This window comes from Lemur catta, chromosome 15, assembly GCF_020740605.2.
Source record: "Lemur catta isolate mLemCat1 chromosome 15, mLemCat1.pri, whole genome shotgun sequence".
NCBI lineage: Eukaryota > Metazoa > Chordata > Mammalia > Primates > Lemuridae > Lemur > Lemur catta.
In genome coordinates, this window is record NC_059142.1 from 54,303,290 (window position 1) to 54,330,306 (window position 27,017).

General features: G+C 56.8%; 1 long non-coding RNA gene across 5 annotated transcripts; it reads left to right on the forward strand.

The window, feature by feature from the left end:
- Positions 1-18,171: 18,171 nt before the first annotated feature.
- Positions 18,172-25,118, forward strand: LOC123620461. Of its 5 annotated transcripts, XR_006728853.1 has the most exons (6): positions 20,774-21,030; positions 21,223-21,281; positions 22,314-22,448; positions 23,504-23,708; positions 24,086-24,224; positions 24,741-25,118. It is a non-coding gene; the product is annotated as an uncharacterized LOC123620461 (long non-coding RNA). The 5 variants fall into 5 exon arrangements; XR_006728852.1 differs by lacking the exons at positions 20,774-21,030; positions 23,504-23,708 and adding an exon at positions 18,172-19,739 and having other exon boundaries at positions 21,087-21,281; XR_006728851.1 differs by lacking the exon at positions 23,504-23,708 and having other exon boundaries at positions 22,314-22,462.
- Positions 25,119-27,017: the final 1,899 nt, after the last annotated feature.

Genomic DNA, 27,017 nt, shown 5'->3' on the forward strand with positions numbered 1-27,017 from the left:
TTTGAGGCAGTGGATGGACAGCCAGGGAACAGGAGCCTGGATCCTCTGCGGCCCAGGGTGCCCCGTCAGGAGGGGGCTCTGTGTCTCTGAGGAGCGTCAGAGTCACTTTCAGCCCAAGGCTGAGAGGCTGAGGGGCCCTCGGGAGTGAGGGGAGGCCCAGGCCCAGCGCCGGGGGCCACCCCCCTGAGGTGTGGCCCTCCCTGGGTGGAGAGTGACTCAGGCCCCGCCCAGCCTCCCCACTGCCTGGGTTTGGTTTGTTTAAGAACAAATTAGTCACAGAGCAGGCAGCTTTCCCGAAAATAAAATGAGAATCCCCAGGAAACAGGGAAAATTGAAGGCAGGCGAGTGAGTCAGCACGTGCTGCCCCCAGGGCTCCACTTTCCAAACGGCTGCGCCCTCCGCCCTCCTCCCCGGTCTCCTCTACTTTTCCTCTTGTCCTCTCCTGATCCCCTCCTACTGCGCTGCCTCTTCCCACTCCATCCTCCAGTGCTCGCACACACGTGTCCCTTTCCTCCGTGCGTCTGCGCACCCTCCCGTGTTTGAGGATTCACGGAGCCACTCCGAGTCCAGGCACCGTGCGCGGGAAGACGTACATGGGGAGGCAGAGCGCCCCAGTCTCTCCCCCCAGGGCCCTGCCTTGCTGGGAGAGGAGACGCATGCCCTCGACACCTAAGGGATGGGGCCGGGTGACAGTCAGCACCCTGGGCCCCTCCACACGCCCTGCCAGTCCGCTGGGGTTGGCAGAGCTGGGCCCCCAACCAAAAGAACAATGTTTGGGGACTTCATTCCAGCTCTCTGTCTCTGTCCCCTGCTGGGTCAGGGTGCCTGGGCCGGGCCTCCGGGCTAGGGGAGCGGCAGGGTAGCTTTGGGAAGCATTTCTCAAGCAGCAAATCTCCCTCGCCCAGAACAGGGCGTTAAGGGGAGTGGAGCCCAGCGGAGCCAGGGCTGTTTTGAATTGGAGGGACAAGCTCAGTTTGTCCACTTGTTCCTTCCCTCCCACCCCGAGCCTCCTGTGGGTCAGCAGAGGAGGTTCCAGGCCGCAGGGGGAAGAGGGCATGAGGGAGCCAGGCACCTCTGAACTTGGCCTCTCAGGTCCCCCTGGCCAGAGCTGGTGAGACCCCCTCCCATTAGGATAAGTCCCTGAGGGCTGGGGCCCCCAGGGTCCTCTGGTTCTTCCCTCTGTCTCCCCCACTCTCCGTTCCTTTCGGAATCCACAGAATCGACCCTACAGCTCCCCTGGGGCCCCTGGGCCACTCACTTCCCAGACCCCTCTAACGCTGGCACTCATTCCTCCGGAGCCAGGGGAGGTGGCCCCATGCCCAAGTCATGAGGCTGGGCTGGGGTCCCCTGTCTCTCCGGTCACTGTCCAATCTCTGTCTGCCGCTCTCAATGAATAATTTAGTTGTTCGAATTACAGTAAAGAGCTGTTTAGCTTCCCTTCCCAAATCGTTAAGAGCTGATACAAGACGTCTTGGTCCCTTCTGAGGAAAGTCCGTTTCCCAGTGAAACTGAGCCTGCGGGCCGGGACTTCTCCCCCTCCCACCCGCGTACCGATCATTAACTAATATCCGACAGTAATAGGCGATTGTTTTTTTTTTTTCTTTTAAAGCTTGGCTATAAAAAATGAAGCATTAGCTAGCTAGCTGCCAGCTCTTGGGAGCAGAAAAGTGTAACTGACCTGAGGGGTTGGGTGGGGGCGCTGCTCTGGAAAGAGGCTTTGGGGGGAGCTAATGGTGGCCCCAAGTCATAATCTTGGGGTGAAACTGACCGGATGGTGCAAAAGTGCATGTGCCGTGGGTGTGTGAGTGTGCATGTGTGTGAGGGTGCATGCATGTACGTGTGCGTGTGCATTTATGTGGCTCTGCATGTACGTACCCATGTGCATGTGCATTGCATGAGGGTACGTGCACATGTAAACGTGTGCATGCTTCTGTGCGTGTGAGTGTGTGTGTGTTTATAGGAGCACAGTGCCTGCGTGGCGTGGCTGGAACGTGTGGGCTGGGACCAGGTGGGGCCTTGGCAGTGCAGGGCCAGCTCTCGGGTTCTCAGAGCTGGGAGAGTCGGGGTGGGGCTGGGCCTGGGATCCAGTCGGGTGACTTGCAGGCAGGGAGGGGAGGGGCTTTAGGAAGTTCAGAGAGAGGGAGGGAGGGAAGGGAGGAGAGGGAGAGGGCAGGGTGGGACCTTGGCTGGAAGGGTTGATGCAGAGGGAGGCAACATCCGGGACTTGAGCCTGGATTCTAGACCCGAGATGGCGGGAGGTGGGGGTAGGAGCCAAGTTAGCTGTGGCTGCCGGAGGAGGGGTGTGGAGACCAGGCCGGGAGCCTGGGCCCTGTGGAGGGAGGCCTCCGGGCACCTGGGGAGCCTCCTGCAGCCCAGGCTGGGGAAGGGGGCGGCGGCTGGGGTTCAGGGCCCACGCCCTGCAGCTGTGGGGAAGAGGAGGAGGAGGAGGAGAGGGAGGCGGGGTCGGGGGGACTCTGCAGTCATGGCTGGCAGGAGGCCCCAGCCAGCCGAGCCCACCAGCCAAACTGGAAGAATATGCTCCCTGCGCCCTGGCTGTGGGAGGCCGGGATGTGCATTGGCCGTGACCTGCAGCCACACCTGATTCACTGACTTCACACCTGAGCAAGCCCAGCTGGCCTCCAGCATCCACTCAGGTGCCCTCCGCGTCTGTCTGTCCCCTGGAGAAGGGACAGCCAACATGTGTGCAAACAGCGTGCCTTATAGGCCTGCGAGGTGGACAGTAGAGACCCCTCCTCGCTCTTTCTCCTCCACGCTGCCACCAACACCTCACACCCACTTGGAAACTGCCCCCACCTCTGGGGAGTCTGGAGATGCCTGAGGATCTAGAGCCCCTCTAACTCATCCCCGATACCCCCAGGGGTGACCCTGGGGGGCCCTGACTGTGGAAGGGACCTCAGAGAAGGATGTGCCAGCCAGCCCCACCCTGGGTTTGCAGATCTGGGTGGGCTGAGGATGGGCTGGGGAGGAAACCCGTCCAACAGAATCCATCTCTGCTCCTGTCTGGAGACGGACCCCAGCCCGGCCACCACCGTGGAGAAGCCTCCCAGCTCCTTCCGGAGTGGGCGTGTACTCATGATCCCCCTAAAGCATGCTGGGACGGCTGTGGACACCAGAGTCCCCCAGCTAGAGGGCATGGGTTGCCCCGTAAGTACCCAGGTGTCCCCTGAGAGCCTCCTGTGGTCCAGCCTCCACGGGACCCTGAGGAGCTCTCTGGCTCCTTGTCCTACTGGACAGCAGCTCCTCCCTCTCCCAGAAAGCCATGTGGGGTCCAGCTGTGACCTCGGCACCCCTTGGCCAGATGTGGGCCTGCTCCATGCTCCCCTAGGGAGTGCCCTCCATCTGCTGTCAGTATCGAGGAACAGAGGTGGAGGGAGGACCCTATGGGCCTCAGGGTGGGGGACTTTAGAGCCAGGACAGCAGTCCCTGGTAACCTTCTCGTCCTCCCCTGCCCAAGCTCCTAGTCCTGAGCCCCCAAGCCTGTCTTGGCTCCTTGGGGGAAGGGAGAGGAGAGCTCAGGCCCCACAGAGAAAAGAGAAAGTCCCCCAGTGTCCCTGGACAAGGTTGGGAATGTCCTACTTTGCAAGCCTCCCTGCCCTGCCTGCTGCTCCTCTCCTTGAGCAGGTGGGGATGCGCTCTGCTCCTCCCTGTCCCCTCCTCTCCTCTGCCTTTGAGGTGGGGGGAGGGGGGCTTGCACAAGGTGGCACCAGGCTGGTGGCAAGTGGACAGAACCCGCCCTCTCCTGGGTGGGGACGAGGAGGGTCCTCCCTGACGTCAGGACACGGTGGCCCCTGCAGCCTCCCCACCCCACCCCCCTCACTCCCAACACACCCCCTTACCAGCTCTCTGCTCCCCGGAAAGTTCCACTCTCTCTCTTCCCGGGGCCTCTGTCCATGCTTCCCCCAGGCCAGAGGGCAGCAAATTTTTTCTGAAAAGAGCCAGATAATAGACATTTTAGTCTCTGCTTAGAGAGGAAGCAGCCATGTGGCTGTGCTCCCATAACACTGCTTATGCACACTGAAACTTGAATTTCATATAACTTACGCTTTTTAAATATTCTTTTTCTTTCAATTTGTTTTTCAACCATTTAAAAACGTAAAAGTCATTCTTTGTTCATAGGCCCAACAAAACCAGGCTGCGGCTGGATTTGGCCCTGGGCAGTAGTTTGCTGGCCGCGGTGCTAGCTGCCCCTGGTGACCTCCTGCACCTCCAACCAGGTGAGCACGTCCTGTGGGGCACGCCCACGTGCCCTGGGCTGCCTCTTTCCTAACAGACAGGGACAGCGGCTCAGCACAGGGCCCGGCACCCAGTAGGTGCTCAATCATGGTCGGCTATGCTTCTACACGTCGTCTCTTTTGACTTTTGCAACACCTGAGTAAAGCATAGCTATCATCCCCATTTTACAGACCAGGTAACTGTGGCCCGGAGAGGTTCAATAACCTGCCCAAGGTCACCCAGCCAGCTGAGGCAGAGGCAGGAATTGGCTGTGCGCCGTTTGCTGGGCAGCTGGGCACCAGGGGCCTCTGTTGGGGAGGGGGGAGACTGCAGCCAGGCCTGGGTTGGGGCACTGTCGCCAGGCTGCTCCAGGGGTCGGGAAGCCCAGCCTGCCTTCTGTCCTTGGTCTCAGGCTTGCTTGGGAGCTGATGGACGCTCCCATTGGCCTCCGTCCACCCAAAGCCCCCTGCCCTTCTGCGGAGTGGTGTTCTCGGTGAGTCAGTTCTAGGGCTTCTGCGTCCTGCCTTCTCAGCAGCCCAGAATCCGGACCCTGGGTCTGTAGTCGGCAGCCTGCCCCCCCAGCCTTCCTTCTGAACCCCAACCTACAGCTGTGGACAGATCACGCCTCCCTTAGCCCCGCAGCCCTCAGGCACTCAGCCGCCAGCCCATTGTCCTTTGCCAAGTGTTCCTGTCCCCATGTGTCAGAAGCGGATGCTTGCCCTGACACCTCCCCACTCCCAGCGTCAGCCTGGGAATGGTGGCTCCTGGATCAACGTGTGGTCCCGCTGCGGCCTGCCTTCCCATCACGGGCGTCCTGGGAGGTTTCTGCGGCTGGGTGGGGGGCGGACCCCTCCTCGGGACTGGAGGCGGTGACCCCAGGACCAGCGTGGTCACTCAGCCCAGTGCTCCTTGGGCTCTTTCCCACAGAACACGCTGGCTCCAGGGATTCCCATCACCTCGGCCAGAGGTCATCGGAAGTTCTCCCCCTTCTGCCTCCCCTGGAGGGAGGCAAGGGGACACCAGGCTCGTGGGCTGAGCTGGAGGAGGGGAAGCTAGGGGGAGGCAGCAGGTCAGTGTAAATCCCACAGTGGACACCACCACAGCCCCGGGGTGATGGGACGACCATGTCACCAACATCAGGGCCCATCAGGTCTCATCCAGGGGCTCGAGGGAACAAAGCCCGCTACCCGCCTGCAGGGAGCCGGGCTGGCTGTGCTGGGGGAGCGAGCAGAAGAGTCCCAAGGACAGATGTGCTTCCTGGGAGAGGCCCCAGAGCCTCTTCTCTCCTCCCTTCTGCCAACTGACACCAGGAGGACGGGCACACGTTTCCCAGGCTGGGGGCCGAGGCGACCGTGGAACATTGAAAAGCAAGGAAGATGGAGGGAAGGAGGAAGGAAGGAGGGGAAGCAGGGAGGGAGGGAGGGAGGATGGACAGAAGGGTAGAGGGAAAGAAGAAAGGAGAGGGGGGAATGGGAGAGGGGTAGGGGCTGGGGGGAGGGGGTCTCCAGCTCGGCATTTGCTTATTTATTTGCTCTTGGCCGCTATTTACCGCCCTCCCACGTACACTCACTTATCTCCTCGCCACCTCCCTGGCCCTGGCCCCAGGTCCCGCTGGGATGGGCAGCCCAGTGCCCACAGGCCCAGTTGCCATGGCAACGCCCCTTTGTTAGGCACCAGCGTCTGAAAATGTCAAGCTGTTTTCAGTGGGTCAGACCTGGCTCCCTCCCTTCTTCCCCTTCTCCTTTTTCAATTCCAGTTGCCGCTGCCCAAGTTGCAAACTTCCTGTCTCCATGGGGATGGAGGAGGGCTGCCTCTCTTTTTCCGTCCCAAACATCTGTCTCTATAAACAGTTGTGTGCGAGGCACCTCCTCCTTCTGGGCCTGGGCTTTGGGGAGGAAGTGCTTTGTTTATCTGGAGGGGGTCGGTTTCCTTGCTCCTCTCTGCTCCTCTCTGCTCCTCTCAGCTCCCAGTGCTGGATGGCGGGACTCCGGCAGCCGGGGCACGTGGCCCGGCCAGCGCTGGCTGCTCCTCTGGGGCCAGCACCCACTGGGGAAGGCAAACCGCTCTGCTCAGTCATCTGATAGACCTCAGCGCTGCTTTGCTTGCTGGGTTGCCTTAGATAGGTTACTTAACCTCTCTGAGCTTCTGTTTCCCCTCTAGAAGTGGGGATTCTAATAGTGCCTCCCTCACAGACCGGTTCAGCAGGCCCTGAGGCGGCCCACGCAGAGTTAGGATGCCTCGAGGGGCACTCTCACCAGAATGTTCTTGTATTTCACACTCCGGGGGTCTTTAGGCAAAATACTACTATGAACAGCCCCATTTAGGAGAATGTTCCAACTCAGCTTAATTGGCCCAGGGCTTACAGGAACTTGGCAGCAGAGACAAAATTCCTCCCAGGAAGCAAGCCCAGGCATTTTCTAATCTGTGGGGACCCTATCAGAACCCCAGGCCCTCCATTTGCAAACTGAAGAGTGTGGATTAGGTGACCTCCTTCCCAGCTTAAAACTTCTTTGATTTATTTCAGGGAAGAGGGTGGGGCAAGCTAAGAACTTAGTGGAGTTTTGCCGGGAGCCAGGGACCGGAATGCACGATGAGGAGTCAGGGACAGGGACTCCCAACTCCCTCTCTCGATGACTCAGACCTGTTCTCCCTGCTGGTGGCACTGGGCCACAGGAAGAACACCCAGGCCCAGGCCCAGCTGGGCCGTGGCGAGAGCCCGCCCTAGGCCCACCTGGCCAGGGTGCCAGCGTCACTCCCCGGCCCTCACTACGCCTGACTCCCAAGTCCACACCCAGCCCCTTTCTGTGTGTCCACAGTCCCTGTGTGGTTCAAAGAAACAGATCAATTAGTCTGTGTCCAGATGGTCACAGAAGAGACTTTATAAACAACCAAGTTAATGTCCGAGTTAGAGTTTGGTTCTTTGGAACAGGAAGAACTGGATTTGAATCCAGCTCCACTAATACTGGCTGAACTTGGGCGGGTCAGTCTCTCTGAGACTCGGTTACATCATCCGTGAAATGGGTGGCCGAATAACAGTACCCACTGGAGGTGACGTCTGCGACGTGCTCGGGGTTTGCATGGTGAGTGGCTGCAGAAACAAAGACGGTGACTGCTGTGATTATCCGGCTGGCCTGGGCAGGCAGGAGGCCGTGTTGCGTGGGAGCCAGACACCTGGGAGTTTGGGGTCTCCGTGCAGCATACGAGGACAGACCCAAGGGCAGCATGAGGTGGGCGAGGCTGTGGTGCAAGGAGTGAACTTCCCTCTGAGGCAGAAACCCTAGGCTGTCCCCTGGTCCAGCATCTGCACATGGGGATGACAGCGACCTCACTGGTGCTTGGGAGATGCATCCACAATGGCTGTAGACCCTCAAAGGTGCATGGGGTGTAACGTCCCTCCACCTGCACCCAGGCCCCTGCCAGCGGGAGAGGGTAGCAGATTTGCTGCGTGGGGGCTGGGAAGCCAGTGCCCAAGAACCCGTACCCAGAAGGCAGGAGGCTGGACCTCGTGAGCGCTTATGCTCCAAGCCCAGGGCACGTGCCTCATTGTCCCATCTGACTTGGTTTACAAATCACAAATTGAAAGATAAAATTACTAAGAATTTGATGGTGATTGCAGAGCGTAAAACCCCAAGCACAGGGTCCCCTTCTGAGTGTGGGGCCCGTGTGACAGTCCTGCCCCTGAGTATCTGAGGTGACTGATTGCTGTCTCCTGGGATGTCTTCCAAGAGACGGAATGAACTGGGTATGAGGACAGATGCCAGGAGGAAGGGGAACTGATGCGCTGCTCCCATCTCCCGTTAGCCGAAGGTTCGCCCTGCAAGGCCTTGACACCCCAGCCCTCGCCGATGCTGGGTGGTCCCAGGCGCAGCGGCAGCGGTGAGGCCCCGGCACCTGCAGGGCTGGCCCCAGAGACAGGCAAGGCCAGGAGCATCACAGGTGGCACGTGAAGTGCCCAGTGCGATGTGGCTTTCCTGAGATTGATCATTGTACTGTGATCCTGTAAGAAAATGCCCTTATTTTTAGGAAACTCACACTGGAGTATTTCGGGGTGAAGGAGCATCGTGTCTATGACTTACACGCAAATACCTAAGGAAGAATGGGGAAGGGAGAGAAAATAACACAAATGTGGTAAATTTTTCACATTTGGGGAACCTGGGTAAAGGGTATACAGGAATTCTTTGTAGTATTTTTGCAACTTTTTTGTAAGCCTAAAATTATTTCAAAAGAAAAAGTTGGGTCTTTTTGTTTTGTTTCTAAGGGTGTGATACAACTGCTATTGCCAGGCGGCGGGGGAGCCAGCAAAGAGCCGGTCCTGCCGGCGGTGGTGGGCGCTGCTTGGACTCCAGGCTCTGCAGGAGGGATTCAGCGCTGGGAGAAGGGAACAGGGGCACCGTAGTGCCATCCCCCCCGCTCCTGCCACCATCGGGCTCCAGCTTTCCGGCCTTGTGGCCAGTCTTTCCCTTTGGGGGGTCGGTGACTCAGCCACGGGTTCCATGTGGCAGGAAGTGGGCACAGTGACTCATGGGGTGGCTGGGCCCCCTCCCTCCTGGAGGCTGGGATCACAGCTGAGGCCCCAGGCCAGAGATGGCCCCTAGGAGAGGAGGGTGCACCCCCGCAGCAGTGAGCGCAGGGAGGACTGCTCCGGCGCACTCGGCTGTGGGGGGGGTGGGGGGGCTGGCGGAATCTGCCCTCTGCCCCGCGCTGCCACAGCCTGCAGGGTTCTCCAGGAGTGCTGGGTGCTCAAGAATTCCCCGCTGTCTGCAAGGCTGGCAGCCACTGCCAAGCTCTCCGACCCTGTGGGCTGCCCCCAGCCATGTGCCCTCGCCAGGGGCCTTGTTAGCACTCAGCAGTCGTGCAGATGGCCCCAGTGCCCAGTTCCCTGGGGCCCTGGCCGCTGCCAGCCTGTTTAAGCTCCGGAGCATTCGCTCACTTGCCTTAAGGGTCAGTGCTGGAGACTTGTGCACTGTCGCAACACCTTTAGAATAGTGAGTGAATGAATGCTGCTTCAGGGAAGGGACTGTGTCCTTCCTCCAAGATGTCCTGACCTCTCCAGCTTTTCTTCTTTGGCCTCCAGGAGCACATATAGCTGGGTTGCTCCCTTTAAAGTTAAGCCATGCTCACATTTGCTGGGGGAATGACCCAGTGCTTGTACATCCACCATTTCATTGATCCTTATAAGAAAGAGGGAAACTGAGGCTCAGAGAGGTTAAGGAACTTGCCTGAGGTCACACAGCACCATGTAGTGGAGTCTGCATTTGAACTCGGGCCTTCCTGACTCCAAAGTCTGCCCCGCCCTATCCCTCCTGGTGCTGGCCGTGCTGCACGTTCTCCCTTATTGCTGGTGGACACTTGGGTGCTGGATGGTGAGCCCAGCAGGGTGGCACGAGGTGGCTTCCTTGCGTTCAAAGCTTCTGAGCACCCTGCAGCTCCTGACACATCAAGGGCATGACTCGCAGGTGGACTGAGTGTCCGATGGGTCCAAACCTGCCGCGGGGGGCTCTGGGCACAGCTCCAGCCGTCTGCAGCAAACCCTGCCCCCTGCCAGCTGGGTCCCCTACCCCCACGGCTCCGTGCGTGGTCTCTCTCCCGCCTCCCTTTTCTGATCTGTTCACCACTTTCCCTCTGCTGTGTTCCTGTCCCTCTTCCTCTCTCTCCAGTTCCCTCTCTGCTCCCTCTGGGCTGTGATCAGGCTGTCCCCAGGGGAGCACACCTTCCTGGAAGCCGTGCTGGGTCTACCCCAGCCACAGGCACAAGTGGGACAAGGGGTCGCTGCTCTCTGGGTCACTTCCCATTTCCCCTGTGCAAACACAGACTTGGGACAGGTGCTTCCAAGGGGGCCCCAGGACTCTCCAGTCTAGCTCCCATAGCACCGGCTCCGTGCCACCGGCACCTTGCTCCTGCAGGGACAGCAGAGCGACTCCTCTGCTTTGGGGCTGCTTGACTAGCGGGGATACCCCAGGGCTGGGCCCTGTGGAGGGCTGGGGGAGACGGAGCTCTGAGTGTTGAGTGTCTGGAGCTCAGGGCTCTCAGCACATGGTGTTTTTCCCTCCCTTCATCTACTGAGTTGGAATCTGCCTCCTGGAAACATCCTTCCCCTTGTTCTTTGATCTGGGGGGAAGCCATCTCCCCAACCAGCTGGCTGTCCCCTGCTGGTCAGCTGGCTGGTGAGTGCGGTCGCGCTGCCTCTTCCGCCAGGTACACAGCCAGCCCCCATGGGTGTGAGCCTCAGGCCCCTGCCCCCCTTCTGTCCTCCTCCCCGACGCCCACTGTGGCCACAGGGGGCTGGAGGCTGCTTCGTTGCTCCATCCTGATGAGGACCAGGGTGGTGATAGCTTTTGTCCCGTGGCATCCAAGCCGCGACTCATCTGTAGTCAGCTATCACCACCACGTCCTTCCCCCCAGACCCCCCAGTTCTGGGACATCTGGATCACCTGATTGTGGGACTCTATATTCAATCCTGTTCAATTTCATCTGTGTCGTTCAACCCATTGTTGTAGCCTGTCGTCGTTTTGGGGGCTACTCTCCAGTTGTGTTTATCGGGTCACATGCCTGCATGGCCTTCATTCAAGTTGTTCATAAACATGTTGACCTGGACGTGGTCTAGGTCAGAGCCCTGCGGCACGTGTCTGGAGGCTTGCGTCCAGACGAACACTGTTTACTTATCAACACCTTTTTGTTTTGTTTTTAGTAAATCTTTCTGTCTGCTACAACTTAATTGTACTGTTTTCTTTTCTTTCTTTCTTTCTTTTTTTTTTTTTTAGAGACAGGCTCTTGCTCTGTGGCCCAGGCTGGAGTACAGTGGCTATTCAAGGCACGATCATAGCTCATTGTAACCTTGAACTGCAGAGCTCAAGAGATCCTCCCGCCTCAGCTTCCCTAGTAGCTATGACTACAGATGCATGCCACCACGCCTGGCTAATTTTTTTTTAATTAAATTACTTTTTGTAGAGACAGGGTCTATGTTGCCCAGTCTGGTCTTGAACTCCTGGCCTCAAGCAATCCTCCTGCCTCTGCCTCCCAAAGTGTTGGGATTATAGACGTGAGCCACTGCTCCTGGCCCTGTTCTGTTTTCTAGGCTACTTTTTTCCATGTCTTGTATAAGGTTATCGCAGAAAGTTAAATGTTTTTTATGGAGTCGAGGTATTCTACACCCATAGCATTTCTATAATCTGAAAATCTTATCACAGAAGAAATGAGCCCCGTGTGGTGGCTCATGCCTGTAATCCCAGCACTCTGGGAGGCTGAGGCAGGAGGATAGTTTGAGCTCAGGAGTTTGAGACCAGCCTGAACAAGAGTGAGACCCTGTCTCTACTAAAAATAGAAAAAATTAGCCGGGCGTGGTGGCACGTGCCCATAGCTCCAGCTACTCAGGAGGCTGAGGCAGGAGGATCGCTGGAGCCCAGGAGTTTGAGGTTGCTGTGATCTACGATGATGCCACTGCCCTCCAGCAGGGGCAACAGAGTGAGAGACTCTGTCTCAAAAAAAAGAGGAAAGGGAGCCCTCTGGGAGGCCGAGGCGGGTGGATCGCTCGAGGTCAGGAGTTTGAGACCAGCCTGAGCGAGACCCCGTCTCTACTAAAAATAGAAATAAATTATCTGGACAACTAAAAGTATATATAGAAAAAATTAGCCGGGCATGGTGGCGCATGCCTGTAGTCCCAGCTACTCGGGAGGCTGAGGCAGGAGGATCGCTTAAGCCCAGGAGTTGGAGGTTGCTGTGAGCTAGGCTGACGCCATGGCACTCTAGCCCTGGCAACAGAGTGAGGCTCTGTCTCAAAAAAAAAAAAAAAAAAAAAAAAATCTAAAATACAGATAAATGAAAATTAAAAAGAATTTTAAAGCATTCTAAATCCCCCTAAGCACTTCAAACATTTTGGGACGTATTTCTAGAAGTCTGTAAACACATATATCAAAAACTCATAAGAATACAATCAATCCTAAATAGTCTTTTGTTACCTGTTTTTCCACTCACTGATATTTTGTGAATATCTTCGTGTGTGAATAAATAAATGTACGGTTACATAAACCATTTCCTGGGCAGCATTTCATCATGTGGCCATATCCTAGTCAACAGGTCCCCGTATTATGGATTCCAATTTTGTTGCCTTTGTAAACACACGCGCCTGTTATGACAAGTCTGGCTCCTTCCCTGAAATACATCCGATGTTGTAGTCTGAGTAGTCACAGCCCCTCTCGCCTTTGCATCCCCATAGTGTTTGTCATCTGTGCTTAACTGGTAAAGGTATTTTCCATTATAATAATTATATTCAGTTATCTCCCTGCTTGTAGCCACTAAGATCCCTTAAGGACTGCAGGACTCCCCAATCCCTGGGCCGGGGACCAGTACTGGTCCATAGCCCGTTAGGGACTGGGCCGCAGAGCTCCGCTGTTCCCCTCCCCCTGGAAAATTCGTCTTCATCTGTACTTACTGCCGCTCCCCAGGGCTTGCATCACCGCCTGAGCTCCACCCCCGCCCCATCTGTTGAAAAATTGTCTTCCTTGAGACTGGTCCCTGGTGCCAAAAAGGTTGGGGACCGCTGCTTAAGGAAGAGTCCAACCCCAATTTAAGATTCACTCCTAATCCCTAACACAGTAGCTTCACTTAGAGACACTCCATAAATATTTGTTGACTATGGGCATGAATAAATGAATTTGTTTAATGATTCATTCCAACATTTTGTTGGTGATTAACATCACACCCGCTGGTTTCCAGTTCCCCGTGTCTGGTTTCTGCCCCAAAGGGGCCGTTCTCCTGACCCTCCCCCCAGCTCAGGCCACGGTGCAGCTCCCTCCTGTCCTGGGGCTGGTGTCCCGGACCCCAGCATGCTGGAGCTGGTGTGGAGCCTCCCTCCCGCCCACGTCTCCTCCCCCGGCTGCACTCCAGTTTCCTCCTACGGTCACCCCACCCTGCTTTCTTTCTGAGTCCCATGGAGAAGAAGCTGGTGGAACTCGGGCGGGTCTGCCTTGCCTGGGGAGGTGGTGGGAGCCTTGAGCACCTTGGCTCGCTCTCAAGAAAGGTGCGACAGCCCCTGCTCTCCAGGGCTGTGGGGAGACGGGACAGACTTTGGGGTGGTGCACCTGCACCACTGGCGGTCAGTAAAGGTGGTCTTCATTCTCTTTCCTCTCCTGTCATCTGACACAGTTCAGCCTTCTCACCCAAGGACTGGATCTGTCCCCTTGCTCATTCTTGTAGCACTGACTACAACCTTCCAAGTCATTTTGCTTTTTCTTAGAAGTGTTCTGAGGAGCGGCAGTGTCTCCGTGTCCATCCCAGCCACCGGCCCCAGGTGCTCTTTTCAACTCACTTGTGGTTGAGGCCCCTCCCTCCCTCTCTCCCTTCCTTCCTTCCTCCCTCTTCTCTTCATCCTTTGAAATATGAGCTCAGCTCTCTAAAAGGTTGTCAGGGCTTTACTTAGTGCCCTTACTCACACAGTCCTTTCTCTTAGAAATCTTTTGAGACTGGATTGTCTCGATTGTGGATTTTTTTTTTCCAGTTTATCCATTTTCCTTGACTCATTTTCACTTTTAGAACCTGTAAACTTATAGCCTTTTTTTTTTTTTTTTGCCAGAGTTTCCTGAACTTTTTGGAAGAATTTCCCCTAAAGTCTAGGGTGCCCGTCTGACAATTTCCAGTGTCTCTCTCCTGAGCTATTATAAACCCACAGGGAATCACCCTGTGTGAAAAGTGGCCCCACAGTGACATTCCCTTCCTGGAGTTCAGACAGTAGACTTTTCACTGGATTAGAGACTGTCACAATCCCTCCTCCAGCTCTGGCAAAGCCACCGAGCGCCAGAGCCATTGCTGAGCTCCTCGACAGGGCAGTGGGCTCAGACCCCCCAGCAGGGACGTGAGCCCCAAACTCAGCCCTAGCTTAATGAATGGTGCTTGGTCCAGCTCCACAAGGGTTGTCTTTTTACGTCCTGGCTCAGAAAGGCCACACAATCCAACAGCACGTGCTGTGCGACTGTGACCCAGGGACCGGGGAGAGAAAAGATAAGGACACTTGATCTCACCCTCAAAGAGCTTAGAATCTGCGGACTAAGAGGTTTAGGATTTAGAGCTGGAGAGTTTAAAGAACCGTAAAGATGAAAGGGGTAAAACTCAGGATAGTTTTTTTTTAAAAAGAAATTTAAAACCGTGTTGCCTTTGTGTTTCCTCATCAGGGCTAAGTAATTTCCAGTCATCCCATTCATTAAACAAATATGTGTGAAGAAAGAGAAACAGGTCAAGAGCCTACTGCGTGCACAGCTAGAACGAGTGCACAGTGAGTCCACTCTTGGGAGGCTGAGCTCTGCCCCTTGAGAAAGCACAAAACGGAGGGGACACTTGGGTCCGAGGGCAAATGCCCAGCCCTCTCCAGTGGGAGTCACCTTGAGCTCCATGTGAGGGGCTCAGGGTTGGGTAATCAAGGGTGGAAATCTCTGGAAAAACCCTAATACCCTTGTTGCAACATTCTAGGAAAATGGTCGTCTGTTGAATAAGAGTGAATCACCCAGGGGAAGGTTTGGGGCCATCAGCAGTATCCCACGGCCGCTGGTCCCCACCTTTTGGTTCCCCACTGATGCCCCGGCTGCCTCTGGGGGCTGTGGGGAGAAGCAGTGACGCCAGATCCGGAATTTCACCGAGACACATGCAAATGCCCGCAGGGTCTATGGAGGAAGTTCTGAGGCAGGAGGGCTGTGGGCAGCTCAGGGCTACAAGCCGCAAAGCAGAAGTGAAAATGGGTGAGAATTCCCAGTTCTCCTCCCCTCTTCCCTTCCCTTCTCACTCTACCTCACCCCACTTCCCCGTGTGGGCCCGTCCCTGCCCTCCCAGAAACAAGACCTCTGGCCTCTACCCAGTTACCCAAGTCTGCAAAAATGCCCATGTGTAATGGAAACCAGCCTTTTGAGGCTCCTTTCAACTCCAGAATTAAGGAATGGACTTGGGGGTACCCAGGAGGGCTGGTGAGCAGATGAAAGAAGAAGGAAGAACCCCCATTGAGCGTCGGCCACGTGTCAGGCGAGAACCCACCCTCCCCAGGAGTGTCAGCACACTCCTTCAGATCAGTGGGGGAGTGCGGATGCCAGGCTTCCACCCCATCCAGCCACTGGTGGTGAGCCCCTAGCTTCCCAGGCCACCCCTGAGACTGGGCAGACACTATTGTCATTGTTTTTTCAGGAAAGCCAGGACATTGGGGTTTACGTCAGCTGCAGGTCTGGCTGCTGTAACAGATACACACCTGAAAAATATTGTCTGAGCCGCGAGTTTTGATAGAGCCATGCTGTATTCCCAGGAACTTCCACTGTAATTAATCGTCAATTGATTACTCTCTCACTTACATGTGTGCGTGAAGGCTCTGGCTTCTCAGGAAGTAAACTATCTATTGACAAATGAGTCAAAGCACTGGGCGGCTGTTACTTATTCATGAGGGAGGGTGTTGGCGCATCTGGGTCCCCCCCCCCCCCCCCGCACCTGCCCAACGCACCCTGGAAGGTGGGGATAAAGGGCCCTGGGAAGAAAGTGGTTTCTGCAATCTCCTCTGTCTCTCTCTCCCCTCACCCCTCTCTCTGGCAGCAGGCTGGGCCCCTCTCACCAGATTTCCATCCCAGGTTTGGTGGCTTTTGCTGAACCGCTGAACTCATATTTAACCCAAGGTGTAAACAAAAGCATTCAATTAATTAGTCTACCAGTCAATTAAAGAATCAGTTGTTGGCCGGGGCGGGCGCGGTGGCTCACCCCTGTAATCCTAGCACTCTGGGAGGCCGAAGCAGGAGGATCGCTCGAGGTCAGGAGTTTGAGACCAGCCTGAGCAAGAGCGAGACACCCCCCCCCGCCCCCGTCTCTGCAAAAAGTAGAAAGAAATTAGCTGGACAACTAAAAATATATATAGAAAAAATTAGCTGGGCATAGTGGCACATGCCTGTAGTCCCAGCTACTCGGGAGGCTGAGGCAGGAGGATTGCTTGAGCCCAGGAGTTTGAGGTTGCTGTGAGCTGGGCTGACGCCACGGCACTCTAGCCCTGGCAACAGAGTGAGACTCTGTCTCAAAAAAAAAAAAAAAAAAGAATCAGTTGTCAATTGTGGATGGTATTTCTTTTTCTGGGGCATGAGTTTTCTTCTTTATTCATATATAACTGATTTTTATTCATTTTATTGAGGATAGTTATACATTTAGTACATACATGTTTTATAGCTCACAAGTATTAGTGTGATAATTATAATAAAAAAGAAGGAAGCTAAGGGGTAAGCTGCCCAGGAAAGACTATCTGGGCCAAGCATAAGGATCTGGGGCATGTTCTCTGGGGCCAGCCGGGCAGGGTGCTGGCTTGGCCTCTTGGCCACTTCATCTCTCTGAACCTCAGAGTCTTCATCTGAAAGCTGGTGGAGGAGCTCACAGGACTGCTGTGTGCTTCTCCCTCCGACTCCTGCTGCGGTGGAGTCCTGGCAAGATCCACACCACCTGGGGCTGCTTAGAGACGCAGCATCTCAGGCCCCCGACAAGCCAATGAGTCAGCGTCCACGTTTTAACAAGATCCAGGTGATCGGTGCTGACGTTAAAGTTTGAGAGTCGCCGGGCTAAATAATGTGCCGTATTTAAAACTCCTGGCAGAGAATGGGTGTGGATAAATGTTAGCTTCCCATCCTCTTCCCCTCTCCGAGCATTCGCAGACACTGTCTGGGAAACCTCAGCTCTGGAGGGAGAAGTTTGGGTTAGAGGGTGTGCTGGCGCTGCAGACCCCAAGTATTCTTACCCTGGCTCAGTGTGGCCCCTAGGAGTCCAGCAAGTAGTTCTAAGGTCACAGAGTGAAGCCTAGGGGACCAGGGCCCGGTGTGCAGATACCCACAGCTTCAGCCACCAAGCCATGGCCACCCATGGAAGTGGTCACTCCCTCTGGCAGGGGACGGGGCCAAGAGGGCAGCTGGAACGTATGATCATCATAAGGGTTTGCTGAACAGGATGTAAAAAGACCCCAAGGAGCTGGGATGTCCTAAATGTGACACCAAATGTGACAGTTTAACAACTTTTTCATTCAATACCCATTTTGGGGACACCCATCCGGTGCTGGGCACTGGGGATACAAGGCAACCACATGGGCACATGGGCACATGGGCAGAGGGGGGTTACAGTCAGGAAGGGCAGGCGGATGGGACACATGGGCACAAAGGCTGTGGCCACAGCAGCACCGGCTGCTAGGAGGACCACCCCAGACGGGGCGGGGCGAGGGCGGGGAGGCACAGGTGCCAGGCACCCGCCCCACGGATGCTGCAGGAGGGAGCCGGTGGCCGTGGCCATGGCCTCTGGACAGTCTCAGTGACCTGGCACTAGGGAACGTTCCTGGCCTAAGGAAGGACCTGGGTCTGGCCAAAAAGGGGCGAGAGCTAGGCGCGGCCGAGAGGAAGGTGGCGGGGACGGGAGCCCTGCCCTAGCGTGCCCTCTGTCCGGGCGCGCACCCTGCCGGGAAGCCCAGGGCCGCAGCTGCTCAGGGGCCCGGCCCAGAATAGCCTCCTTCCGGGCAGGGCTGCCCCGGCCTGGCCCGCAGCGCCGCCGCCCAAAATAGGGCTCGGCCGGGAGGCCGGCGGGCGACGGCGGGCGCGAGGGGCCACCTTGGCTGCGGGACTCCTGGGGAGCCGGGCGGGCGCGGGGCCGGGCTCCGGCGGGCGGGAAGCGGGCGGGCAGGGACCGCGGCGCGAGGGCGCGGGGCGGCCGCAGGAGGCGCAGCGAGGCGCTGACCTCGCAGCCCGCGAGGAGGCCCGCGGGGCGGGGGCTGATGGAAGGCCCGAGGCACGCGCGCTGGCCGCGCTCCCTTCCCCTCCACACCGTGCGCCGGCAGCAGCGCGGCAGGGACCAGGGCCCGCCGTGTGCTCGGTCACAGACCCGCCTGAGCCGAGGGGGGCGAGGGCGCCAAGGGCCCCCTGGAGGGACGCCGCGCCGGCCGCGCCGCCGTCCTCCCTCCTGCGAAGTGCAGGGTCCTGCTCCCTCCGCCCCCCGGCCCAGGGGCAGTGCTGGGGCGCGGTGGTCCTGGCGCTCTGTGCCTCCGCGCCCCAGGAGGTGGGCGGCGTGGCCTCAGGCCCCGGCTCAGGCTCGCAGCCTCAGTGGACACCCAGGCGGAGGGAGAGGTTCGGAGGTGCCTGACCCCACATTCTGCCCGGCACAGCCAGCCCCCTCGCCGTCCCCCACCCTAACCTCTTTAACCTCCCTAACCGCTCCCAGCCTCGGTTTCCTCATCTGTTAACCAGTGATTAGTCATATCTACCATACGGCGTTGTTAGGATTAAAATAGAACAATTATATAATGCACCGTGCCCTCCGTAAATGTGGTCCTCTCTCCCATGTCCCCACTTCCTCCCTGCTCAGTCAGGCCGGGCTGAGTTAGGCCTGTCCCCCATCACCAACTGGTCCCCAGGCCTGGACACGTGGACACCCTTGCCAGAGCCCGCCTCCCCCCTCCCTTCCCCCGGGGTTACCTTGAACCCCGCCTCATGCCAGAGGATGGTCCAACTTGTTGTCAGAACCTGCAGGAATCCCAGGCTGAGGTCCAGGAATATTAACTGAGGGCCCAACCTGGCCAGGGTGAGTCAGCCGCCCATGACCGTTACGGCTGCTCCAGCTGCCCGTCACAGCTTGGGCTGCATAGTCGCCAGGATGAGGCAGCCCCTGGAAGTTGCAGGGAAGATCAGTGGGTCTTGAGGGTGGGATTAGGAGCACAGGGGTTGGGGGGGCAGGAACGGGTTTTCAGTCTCCCTTCTCCTCCCTTATGGGAACTGAGGCTTGGGACCAGGGGACCAGGGCACCCCGTGTGAGGAAGGGAGGGCCTGACTTACTGTAACTTCCTGGCTGAAAGCCTGATTGTCCTGTGGTTGGGCTGCCCAGCCAGAGAGGCCCCTGGTGCAGGGAGGACTCGGGGAGAACTTGCCTGGCACTGCATTGCATTTCTAGGGCCCAGTGTGTGGGGGGTGGAGTGAGGGAGCTGTTGTCACTGACTTCCCTGGGGACAGTGAGTAGACCAGGTGGGCCTGCCTGCAAGGTGGCTGCGTCTTCCCAAAGCAAGGCAGGCCACTACCTAAATGCCAAATTATTCACAAGAAAAGAAAGGCTGTCTAGGGGCTCAGCCCATTCCCAAGGGCATCAGAGCAGCTAGTGTTGACTGAGCACTCATTATGTACTAGGCAATGCAGGCATTTGCTCACCGAATTGTCACAACCCTCCTGGAAAGTGGGGGCTGTTTTTATACCCATTGTACAGATGGGGAGCTGATTAGAGACCTGCCTGGATCCCGCAGCTGCCAGGAGGCAAACTGGGGTGAAAACCCATGCTCCCCATTCCCACCCAGCTGGCTTCCTGAGCGTGGGAACCTACGTGGCCCGGAAGAGTAGCACATGGCCCAGCTGACCGCCAGGTGCTGACCCCACCCCCTCTCCCCCACCGCATGGGCACGGGCTTGCTCGGTACTCAGCTGACTTCCTGTCCCTGGAAGAGCAGCTGCCAGTATGCCGGGGCAGGGCGGTCCCCTTCCTGTGGTTCAGGTAAGGGCATAACCCCGTGCCTTCTTAGCATCCTCCCTCTGTCCTTTCCCAGGCTCTGCAAGTCAGACCCGGGTGCCTCAGAGAGGCTATCAGGGCCAGATGTTGGTCCAGAGGCCTCACCTGCAGGGTGAGGAGCAGGGTGGGCAGAGAGGGGGCGGCAGGCCTTGACTGAAGATGGTTTGGGAGGAGCTGAGAACCTTCCCTCCAGCTATCAAAGACACAGGGAGGCTTTCTGCATCATGCTGCCTCTCTGTTCGGTGACAAAGGATGCAGATGAAAGTCCCTTAACCTCTCTCCCTGACCCTCCCCAGCCTGGTGTTGTGGATTCGGCAGGAGCTTCTAAGGGATGAGGTCTAACTTGCCTGTGTCCACCCCTACCGTCAGATCCTCCAGGGCTGTGGGAAGAGCAGGCTGACTGCTGGGCATCACCTCGACTTTCCCCGAGGTGACATTGCCAAGGGACTGTGGCACTGCCCATATTTCCTATGCCCAGCTCTACCTCCCTCTCTCTCTTGCCCATGGAAGCTCAAAATAAGCTTTCTAGAGGATGATGTTCCTTGTGCGAGGGTCATCTGAGGTTGCTAAGACTGAAGCTCTTCACAGAGAAGTGCAGGAAGCCCCCCTGCAGCTCAGTGAGGCAATGTCTGGGGAGCGCCAGGCCCTCCCCGCGGGCCGGGCCGACAGGGCCATGGCCGGGCAGCCTCCCTCTCCGCCCGCAGGCCATCTGCTAGGCTCCATCCCTGGGTGCCTTTCAGCCTGTCCTTGGTGCTCAAGGCGTTTTTAGCAGGCATGAAGGAGCATTTCACACGTCCCTAGCGCCAGAACATGAAAGGGCACATTTCTCAGGCTCTTCTTGGAAGATGCAAGGCAAGGAAAAAAGATCTTAATTTGAGATCCCACAGGACCACCGTACTGGGTAGAACGGTGTCCTCCCCAAATTCATGTCCATGTGGAACCTATAAATGTAACCTTATTTGGAAGCAGGGTCTTTGCAGATGTAATTAAGTTAAGATGAGGTCATACTGTATTAGTTTGGGCCCTAATCCAATGACTGACATCCTTGTAAGAAGAGGGAAATTTGGACACAGACACACAGAGAAGAAGCCCACGTGACGATGGAGGCAGACACTGGAGGATGCGTCTCCAAGCCAAGAAACGCCAGTTACCAAGGGTCGTCAGCGACCACAGAGCTGGAGGGGTCCCGGAGGGAGCCTTCTATAAAGGCTTCAGAGGGAGCATGGCCCTGCAACACTGCGATTTTGGGACTTCTGGCCTCCAGAAATGTAAGAGAGTAAGTAAGTTTCTGTAGTTTTAAGCTGCTCGGTTCATGGCATTTTGTTATGGCAGCCCTAGGACACTGACACAACCACAGAGGACAGTCGAGGAAAACAAGAAGGAAACGCATCCGGCACATAAAGAGTTGGAAGAGACAAGGGGGGAGCAGGAAGGAACACTTCCTCAACTTCCTCCTCTAACCCGACAGGAAGCTGTGGACCTCGTGGCTGAGCCTTGGAAGAAGTGGCTACTTTCCTCCTAGCAAGAGTGCGTGAGCTGGGATGTTGGCGGATGGGAAGTGTCTGAATCTTGCTGGGTCCCAGGGAGACCCTGTTAATAATCATGAAGTTGTCGGGCGCGATGGCTCACGCCTGTAATCCTAGCATTCTGGGAGGCCAAGGAGGGAGGACTGCTTGAGCTCAGGAGTTTGAGACCAGCCTAAGCAAGAGCGAAAACCCATCTCTACAAAAAAATAGAAAAAATTAGCCGGGTGTGGTGGGATACACCTGTAGTTCCAGCTACTTGAGAGGCTGAGGCAAGACGATCACTTGAGCCCAGGAATTTGAGGTTGCAGTGATCTATGATGACACCAGTGTACTCCAGCCAGGGCAACAGAGACTCTGTCTCAAAAAAAAAAAAAATCATAAAGTCATGACATGGTCTTGTCTCATCCTCATAACAGCCCAAGAAGCAGGTTTTACTGAAATCACCATGTATGGATTAGGAACCAAGTCAGGGTGGTTAGGTACCTGTCATATGCTGGCAAGCAGTGATCTGGGACACGTGCCCAGCTTTCCTGACCCGAAGCCTGCACCCTGCCCCTGCCACTTGCCCTCTTCTGGGTCCAGGGCTCCTGTGCACAAGGGCTCCTGTCCCTTGTCTTGGTAGGGTTGGGCCAAGAGGCACCGTAAGCATTCGGGCCACGGGCGGGGTGCGGAGCTGGGCTGCCTGGGTTTGGACCCCAGCTCTATTCCTGCTTAGCTGTGTGACCTTGGGCAAGTTACATGATATTCCTGTTCTGCAGTTTCCTCCACTGCAAAAATGGAAACAATAATAGTACCTAGTTCATGGGCTTGCTGGAGAATTCAGTGAGTCAATACATTTCAAGTGCTTAGAATAGTGCTTGGCACCTTGGAAGCACAGCCATAAAAGTGTTGTGAAATAAATAAAACCCGCTGGGCAAGGGCGCTTGGCGTCCACGGTTGGGGCCAAGGAGAGGGCCTCAGGATGCTGACCTGTCTTGTTCTCACTCCACGAGGCCAACAGCAGTCTAACGCAGTTCTCGTCTGTTTCCCACAGAGCCCTGCAGAGACCAGCAAGGAGGGCGCCCGCGACCAGGCAGTAGAGTTCTGCCTACATCCTGGGCAGTCTGACTCAGTGGCTTGAATCCTGCCTCTAGGGTCAAGGTCACCTTCTCTTCTCCACTGAATCCTGGTCAGCCATCTCCAGTAGCTGTCTTGCTCACAGTGGGGACCTAGGCTGCGGTGACTCACTATCACTCATCACCCCACGGAAAGATAACACACAGTGCACATCCCAGGGACAGGACTCTCCATCACCTTCACCCACGGAGCTCAGAATGTCCTGGGCAGCATGTGCCTGAGGCAGTGTGTATACCCCATGCGTGTCCAGGAAGTCCTCCAGTCGTCTCCGGCCACTTCCCTACCTGCCTGTCCGGGGCCTGCAGCCTCTACCTGGCATCCGGCTCTTTTAACTGGCTCCCGTCCAGGCATCTCTCCTAGCAGCCACCAGGCCTGGGGCCTGGCCTGACAGCCCAGGACTCTGCTCCTCCCCCACCCGGGTCTGACTGGCTCTGTCCCCATCCTGGTGTGGGTATGAGGTCTCTTGCTGCAGCTGGGCCCGTTGGCTGACCTTCTCAGCTCCTTTTCTTAGGCTGGAGAGGCCTGGAAGTGTGCCCGAGGGAGGGTCCAGGCTGCTCTCCTGGCCTCCCCCCTCCGCTCCAGGGCTCTGGCCGGCGCCTGGGCAGGGTCCCTGCCGAGTGAGTTCTCAGCCAAATCCTGGCCCTGTGGTGGCCTGAGGAGTCCAGTGGGGAAGCCCCCACGTGCAGGACAGTGCTCCATAGCCTTGACTGTCCCTCCCCCAACATTAGGCAATGCTGGCTGGTCTCTGAAGGTCTTCCGGGTGTCCCTCATTCCAGACCCTCTTGTCCACCTTCACTAGGTACCAAAGGACATTAAAAGGACAGTGACTACTAGGGGACCACTCTTGGAAGCCAGCCTGCCTCCCTGCAGCCCCCTTTGCATAGGATTCTACAATAGGGAACATAGAGGCCATCTCCTCTGCCCCTCAGTTTCCAGAAAGGACAGTTTAGATGGATTTGGGGTTCTCTGAGCTTTGAGGAAGACCTGGACATTGAAGTGGCCAAAGGTCTCGCTGGGGTTTCCTTGGGGATTGTGCGTCCACGGGGAGCACCAGCCCCGAGCACCTGAGGCTGCTGCCTGTTGGTATGACTCTGGCATTCCCACCAGGATCTAGGTGGACGGAATGGCAATCCGGGACTGTCTCTCGGGCTGACCTGGACACTGCTGAGAGCCAAGAGTGGACCTGGCTGTCATTTGGGTCCCCGAGGGAGCCTTCACAGTAGCTGCTAAGTGGCGGTCCTGGAGATGACAGCAGTGCAGGCTCACACACAGGCGTGAGCAGTAGGGGAGAAGGCCCTGGATTTGAGACCAGGTGTTTGGTATTCCAACTCTGCCTCCACCACTGCTTATCTGTGTGATCTGAGGCAAGCCCAAACCCCAGGACACCTGGGTTTGCTCAGCTGAAAGCATGATATATTTTATTTTACCCGCCTTACTTACATGCCTCCTGAGGCATGCAGGGAGGGTGGAAGGAGCTCATCTATTAGAATGCATTTTGAAAAAACCAAAAATGCTATTTATGCAGACATACAGTACTAAAAAGATGCCTGTTTGCTTCTGGAAGCAAAAGTTGCAAATGGATTAAATGATATTTTAATGACTTCAGAAACCCCATTGTTTAAAGAACATTTCTTAGGGCTGGGGCAGGGAAGGGGGCATAAAAAAATTAATGTTTCTTCTTTTGTACAGCCACACGTCAAGTGTTTGGTGAGCTTCTGCCAGGCCACCCATCTGCTGGATTTTGTGAAGAACACAAGAAAGTGGAAGATATAGTCCCTGGTATGGGGAGTCAGCACTCAGGAAATAGTCATTGAATGAATGAACAAAAGTGAGTCCAGTTTGGAAGGAGACAGGAATGTGACCGAGTGATCAGTGAGTGGTGCAGGCTGTGCTATAGGCTGCATTTGGGGGGGACGGGCAGGGGGGAGCTTTCCACTGGGGTCAGAGCCTGAAGGGTTTTGGAAACGCAGCTCAGTGGAAGGTGCCAAAGGGAACCATGTGGATCCGATGGGGATGGATGACATCAGGAAAGCAATATTTTTAGAGCATGAGTCTGGCATGGACGTGCCTGATGGGGACATACCAAACTTCTTGAAGTTCCCCAAAGTTTCCCTTTTCCAGGCCATTTCCCTGTTTCTGATATTTAGAATGCCCCGTTCTCCCAAGCCTGTGGAAGGAACACCTGCCGTTTTGCCTTGGCTCACACACGTGTCATCTCTTCTGGGAAGCCGCTATAGGTCACTTCCTCCTGGGCACCCCTAGCTGTACTCTGTAAACCGTTTTATTTTTACACTCATTCCTTTTTAGGATACTTCTTGGTTTTCATGTCTGGTTCCCCTTTCAGACCGGGAGCCCCTTGAAGTCTGGAATATCTCCTGCCTGTCGATCTCCAGCATGGCACCGTGGCCTGAGCAGGGGTTCCGCCTGCACCGCCATCACCTGCCGCTGCTGCACCTGCAGTTCAAGAACACCGCAGCCCCACCCCCACCGGGCAGCCTCCTGGGACACCATCCACAGAGATGCCAAGATCACATCCTGAACAGTGCCCCCTGGAGTTGTGCAGCACAGAGGCCTCCTGGAGGACCCAGGTCCTCATGGATTTTATATTTCATGTCTATACCTTTGATATCCTGTACATTATAGATACTAAATAACATTTTCTGTATGAAAAGACTGACTTGAAATGTGGGGAGAGGAAAGGAAAGAGAGGAAATACATCTTCTTGTGGAACATAACCAACTTGCCTTCTGTTTTTTTTTTTTTTTAAATCTCTGGGTTTTCAGCCTTTTCCTAAGGCTGGGGCTGAGAGGTGCTTGTGAACAGCAGTGATGGCGTTAACCAGGATGGCCTGCAGTTTTAGCAGTCAGGGCCCTTTTCTGAACTGCGCCTGGGGCCTCTGATTCTCTCTGCAACCCAGCCTTCCAGGCCACGGCTGTTGCCCAAGGCAGTGCTGCAATCCTGAGCACTCAGGAGTGGGAAGTCCAGAGTTCTCCCCACTTCTGGGAACAGCCCCCCTCCCCCCTCTCGGCACCAACTTCCACAGGCAAGTCCTCATGACAGTGGGTCAGGCTCACCCAAGGATTTCACAAACGCCTGGCCTGTTCCCAGCACAGCACAGCTGGGAGGGCTCAGCACTGGAGGAAGGAGCGCCATCCTCCTCCCTGGGCCCCCACTGTCCTCCAGCCCAGGCAGAGGGAAGGGCTGCACTAGTCCATGCTTGCCGGGGTACAGGCTGGCGGTAAGCTCTCAGCCTTCCCTCCCTCCTGATTTCCCAGCTCTGGCTTAGTCAAGGCACAGGGAGGAAATTCCCTGTCCGGGGAAGAGCTTTGTCTTGCCCAAAGGCAGCACCAGTGGTCCCAGAGTTACCAGGGGAGGTGTTGATTATTCAGATTCCAGGGTTATCTTCAGGCTTCTGATCCAGAAGAGCCGGATTGGAAGTCATTTCGTCCACACCCTGGGGCATCACCATAGGTTCTCTGTGGTTTCAGGGACCTCAAGGGACAGAGGGGAGGAGCTCTGAGCAGCAAGAAGGGCCTCCAGCTCTCTTTCTAAGTAGACCCCTGGTAGAACTGTCCTTGGATTTGGGGCCTCAGTTTCTCCATCTCTAAAATGGACGTGCTCTGACTTCAGAGTAGAGTGACCAGCTGTCCTAGTTTGCCAGACTTTCAGGGCTCAACCTGACCAGCTGGTCACCCTTCCCCTAAGGGTGGGAGGGTGGATGTTGGATGTAATGGCAATGTGATTGGAAGATAATGGAAATGTGATTGGAAGATGAATCTTCGAGGCACAAATAGTCTGCATTTATTTAATTTACATATTTACTAGCTCATTGTCTGGTCGCTCCCACTCAACCTCAGGAGACTGGGGAGAGCAGGGCCTTGTCTTGCCGGACGCTAGATCCCCTGGGCCTAGAACGCTCCCTGACACACAGGTATTTGCTGAGTGAGTGAATGACGAGAACAGGATCCCCGGGAAGAGTGCGTGGGGGTGGGTTTGCTGTGCTCCCCTGGGACAAGAAAACTTGACCCATCGCGGCTGGGAAAGAGCCGGGCCTTCTGGGCAGCCTCCTCGGAGGGGTCGGTGGACCCCCGGGGACGAACGCCCGGACCCCGCCCCGCCCCCACCGCCCGGCGGCTCTGCCGCCCGCTCCCGCCTCTCCGCCCCCCGCCCCAGGGAGGTGCGCCTGGCAGCCTCCGGGCCCAATTTCCTGGCACTCGGCTGAGAATAAACAGCGCTCCCCGCCTGCAATCCCGTTGCCGTGGCGACCGCGCTCGGCGGGCGGGGGCGTGGCGGGGCGTAGCGGGGGCGGGGCCGTGCCCGCAGTGCGCATGCTCAGCGGGGCGGCTGCGGCGGTGGCGGCGGCGGCGGCGGCAGCGGCGCGGGCCCCGGAGGTGCCACCCCCCGTGCGCAGCGCGGACATTCTTCGCATAGCTCCGCCAGAGCTCCCGCGGTGTCCGGGAAGTGACTCTTCCTGGCAGAGGACGGCCTCGGGGCGACGCGCCTGCCCGCCAGCCCGGCGGCCGCCCAAACGGGAGGACGGGGAGGGAGGGAGGGGGAGGGGAGGGGGCGGGGCGTAGGAAGGTGCTCCCCGAACGGGGGTCCCCTCACCGGCTGCCTCTGC